Source organism: Passer domesticus, chromosome 11, assembly GCF_036417665.1.
Source record: "Passer domesticus isolate bPasDom1 chromosome 11, bPasDom1.hap1, whole genome shotgun sequence".
NCBI classification, from domain to species: domain Eukaryota; kingdom Metazoa; phylum Chordata; class Aves; order Passeriformes; family Passeridae; genus Passer; species Passer domesticus.
Window position 1 is genome coordinate 18200931 of NC_087484.1, and position 5452 is coordinate 18206382.

Here is a 5452-nt window from a genome sequence, read left to right on the forward strand (position 1 = left end):
TTAGAGCAGGGATTTGTGGTGCCAGTGACCAGCTACAGATGACAGTGTGGTAAGTTCCTGAAGTCTTTAAAAATTAAAGAACTTTACAGGTACAGGGCTCCCAAATGAGCAGCCTGGATTCCACATGGCATATTCACACTGGCAGCAATACCTCAGACACCACAGTGGAACAAATGCCTGGGGAATTCATTTCCCCCCCCTGAGGTAGCTGGCAGCTCTGCAGCTTCTGACCTGGACACTGCTGACTTGTGTCTTAGATGCAAAAGAGAATGCAAGGAGAGAGAAAATCACAGGTCAGTGTGGTCACTGATGTGAATTTTGAACTTCATTTGACATTGCTCTCATTTGTAGAGCTTCTAACCACAGTCTCCTGTGCTATGACAAGTTTGTAATAAATTACAAATTATCAAACTGCAGGTACTTCTCTCAGTTTGCAGCCCAATTTAGAAAAAAACAGTGAAAGAACAGCAGCAGCACATGGCTCAGGCTATGGCTGATCAAAGTGGAATTATTCCTCACAGCTCCAGGAGCATTCAGGCACTGTTTACCTCAAGGCAGGAATGAATAGCAAGGATAAGGCACTGAAGCCCCTAGGAAGTCCTCACAGCCTGAAAAAGTCTGCAGAGAAAATTTCCAAGATGCATTAAGCACAAAGGTTCTCAGTGCCCAAGGCAAACTGGAAAATATTCCTTCCCTCACGTTACTTAACGTTAAATCATCACCTGCAGGCTCAGGCTGTCATTTCACACTGAGTCACATCCCACAGTGTCAGGAGTTCTCCTCAAATCATTTACTCTCCACCTCCCCAACCCAACACACACAGTGGTTTCTCATACAAGCTTTAGCAGAATATGAATTACTTCTAGGAAGAAGTGAGACTTATATTCATATATAGCATACATTAAAGCCCTGATTAAATTCAGCCACAGCCTTCCAGTCACTTCAAACTGTTCTACATTCAATAATAGTTTAGAATTTATAAAGAAAAAGAAAATTCTCAACATTTCCTGGTGTTGTATGTATACACTGATCTACTGCATTTGTGTTTTAAGTTTTGGCAAAACTCACAAGCAAGCATAATTTAGCACCCCCAAAAAGTTAAATAATCATCCAGGTTCATAAAAATCTCTCAAACAGTATCTCAGTTCTGCTGTGCATTTTATCCAGAGGAATCTTGAACAGACTTTGAAATATGCAAAAAAGCACAGTATAAATTATATCAATTATGTTATCACTTCCCTCTCAGAAGAACTCTAGCACCTGTTTGACACTGAGCAGTATCACTGCACAGCAGGCTGCAGCTGGAAGCAGAGGAGATTTTATTTAGAAGCTGCAGGTGGAGTTCAGAGTCAATTACAGAGTGTGCAATTTAATCAGAATCCTAAGAATCCTAAGAATTACATTCTTTATACTGCTTCTTGTGAAAGTCTGTAAAACTTAAATTATTAAAAAGGTTTTCCTCCAGCCATTCTTATTTTGGATTGACATTTATTCACTCAACTCTCAATTTCAGTGATTAGTAAAATCACAAAGGAATTGTGCTCTGGTAGAGCTTCCCAACAGGTATTGCATGTTGGAATGAGATCAGGATGGTCAGTGAGGATGCAGGGGAGCCTTTCCAAAGTTTGGTTCACATCTATGAAGGGGCCATGCTCATTACTAATAATATCCACCAGGGAGATGATGCCTGTATCATTTCTTAATGCAAATTGCATGCTAACATTTCTAGCAGATTAATCTGAAGTTGTTTCTTCTCTTGACATCAAGAAAGTAGAGTGCTATGGCAAAAAAATAATTTGGAACTTACCTTCCTGCTCTCCTTACAGAAACCTCTGTCTTCAGGCCAGCTGTGTGGGAGTATAAGCAGAACCTGGAAATGGTGCTTTACCTGCACAACATTTATGGACGAGTGTCTATTCATGGAAAACAACAAAGAAAAAAGTAGGCTCAGGATTTTAGAAGCCTGGTGTCTGTGCAGGCTTTACGTTACCTCTGATCAACATCAGTGTCTTCAGAAGAGTCTTTAACTTCCCCTGGAGAATCTCTCTCCTCTGCTGGTCATATATTTTCACAAAATCTGTAGAGCTTGGTGACTTCTACATTCTTGACAAATGTTGTTGAAATCCACCCAGGTTCAAAATTTACCAAGGGGAGACCTTTCCCCAAACCAGTGCCAGGTGTGATTACAAAAACCCTTCTCTCCTGTGTTGTGCTCCCACAAGATCAGATTCAGTCAAGTACCACATTACAGAACCAAAGCTTTTGTGCTCTTTTCTCCCACACATCCAACAAATCAGTGATTTACAGAGCTGGCCCACCAGGGTAACAGCAGGTATTGGCATTCTGTCAGTCTGAGAAAACACTTCAATAGAGAAGACATCTGCTCAGAGTGTTTGGTAAGAACACTTCACTCTCTTCCACTGGCAAAATCACTTTCAGAAGGAGTCAACAACCAAAATCTTTGGTTATCTCTCTCCAGATGAACTATACAAATCCCAGAAGTTTTGATAGAAACTGGATTGATAAATGTTGTAACACACTTTAAATTTTAAATCAATATTTAACAGGACTGTAATCTCCTCTAGCAGGAAAGTGTTCTCATTACAAATACTCCATTCCATACAGGGAACCATGCTGAAAATCACATAAAGAAATTTTGAAAATGCACGTGTAGGAGGGCCTGAGGAAAGAGAACAGCACACACAGAGCAAAGTGTTCTATTCAATCCCAATTCTGACTTGAGAGATTTGACATCTGAGTGTAAATAAGAAACAGTGAAAAAAGCTTTATGAGAAACCCCTATAAAATATTGTATTTATATGCAGGCACACAAACAAATGCACATGAACTCATAGGCAGCCTTTGGATTTTGGAAGAGCCAAACTTTGCAACAAGATTAAATAAGTCAAAAATCGTAAGTTTGTAAGATTACTAGAGTGGATCAGAGATGCAATCAGCCCTTCTCAATTCTGTGTCTGGAAAAGAACCCCCCACACACATCTCAATATTTTGGAGTTGCCTGGGTTTTGAGTGGTCACTGATTTAAGAGAAAAATATATCAGCTTCTTTAGAAAGAGAGAAAATTGTGAGGGGAGGGGATGGGAATGAAGGAAGCAATGAAAGGTAACAGATTAAGATGACACAGATTTTTCCCTGAGGAGGTTCTTGGCAGGAGGCCAGTAATGAAATCTACATTTGCACACTCCAGTGGGAACTGAGAGAAACCTCAGCCCTGCCAAACTGTGTGGCTTCGTTTGGATGGAGGAAAAGGCTTTGGATAACTTGCTGTACATGGCAGGAAGACTTGGGAGAAATGCACAGCTTCCAAACACCCAAATTCATGAGCTGTTTGCCAGGAGGCTGCCACTATACATGCCAGAAGTAGTGGACATTAGGGAAGTATCCCCATACAACCAAAGAAAAATAAAGGGTGAGAGAGACTTGGATGTCACCTCTTCATCTCTTCATTACAAAACAAAATAAATGCTCAGGGAGGTGTTTATATCTCCTGATCCTAAAGACACTGAAGGTCTGTGACTTCAAACCTCTCCCACAAGTTCATCCCTTCATTCTGCTAGGCTTACTCCCACAATTTCTTTCTTAAATGCCCAACATGAGTATTTTTAACTGGAATTACTTCTAGCCCTAACTACGAGGAAGAAGGGAATAAAATCCTTTTTTCTTTTTTCTTTCATAGTAACCATATTTGCATTTGATTAATCCTTCTCCCCTTCCCGATTTCTCTCTAGAGTCTTCCTCCAGGAGGTTCAACCACAGTTTTGAGCTTTCTCACTGTTCTGGATGTACAAAAGAGGGCATGGCACTTGAGGCAGGTCCTTCACCAGCTCTGAGGGAGAGGGAGGATGGCTCCATGCATTCTCTGGGCCACAGCACTTCCTTAGTGCAGCATCCTTTCCTTCCTTGGATCTCCCTCCTGCAGCAGCAGCATCACTTGGCTCTGGTTCTCTCTCTCACAGCCCTCAGGAACACAGCCCCATCCAGGCTCTGGGAAAGACCCCCCTTCCTCCCTTGTCAATGTTGTTGCTAAATAGTTGTATTTTGTCTTAATTAGTACACCCTGCAGGGCACTTATTCTTTGAGTTATCCTGAGAGTTATTTCTAATAAATATAGATTAGAGGAACCTTCAAAGGTTGCACCAGGTATTTTAACACCGTTTCCTACTGGTGAAATAATATGTTTCAATGTGCTTGAGAGCTCCAAGAGGCCAAAGAATTGTGACTGCTTCTGTGATAAATTGAAAGCTAAAAAGAATGGGGATGAAACATGTTTCATACTCAATCCATATGCATTATTTAAAAGCGCATAGGATTTGGCATGACCTGGATTCTGTACTGATGAAATGATGCCATTAAAAAAGAAACTAAAGCAAATGCTACATTTCCTATTCCATAGCAGTAAGTAAATTGCTCATAGTGTGTTTAGAGTTAGAAGTGTGCACAATGAACTATTTACTAATCTATCATCTTTCCATCTAAAATTAACCACACAGGATTACAGAACAGCCTGGGCTGAAGGATCATCAATCCAACTTCATATTCTCAGTGCCATATCCAGAAATATTCAAAGGGATTTCATAACATATTTCAATTTTGAGCTTGCATGCAGACTGTTCCCTGCACCTGCTGTTACCAGCAGCTAATATTTGACATTCTGCAACTGTCTTGTTTCATTCACATACTTTCAATATTTATGTTCTCTGATCAGACAGGTTCCAAATCCAACATACAGCTACCAAAATATCTTCACAACAGCCAAAGGTGGATGAAATCTATACCTTATTTATAGGGAAATAAACATTTGTGCAACAAGTATGACTGTCAAGCATGTCAGGGCTGATTTACTCCCTCTACAGATGCATGAGAGCATAAATACAGGAAATTTAAAAAGCATTTGAAGCTGGGGTACACCATCAGCACAGGGCATGAACTCAACCTGCATCCAGAATTTCTGGATGAAGCAGAAGACTGCTGAGGGTGGCATTCCATATTTGAAGGAAATACTTTCTGGGGATTTGCTGGAGGGAGAGGAGATCCTGCCTGCAGGGAAAGCCCTGGCTTGCACATTCATCAGGCTGTGCTGCTGCTCAGACCTGCTCACACACAGACACACACAGGGCTGCAGGGAGCCTCAGCCCGCTCACACGGCCACCATTCCTCAGCTGACACAACCTGCACACCAGCCACTTCGGAATGTGCCCTTTAGAACCATTACACCTCCAAATTAAAGCCCGGGTGACAGTACTTTTCCTGCTGTCACGTTTTTGGGAAGCCGTGGGGCGTCCCGGGCCCGTCTCCAGGAGACGCCGCCCAGGAGAGGCAGGGCCGGGCCGGGGTCTCTCGGGAGCAGCTTCACTCCCTCCTGATTGCACAGCACGTTCCCCGCTTTGGGTGCCGCATCCCGGCAGTCCGCGCCCGAACCGAGCCGCAGGAG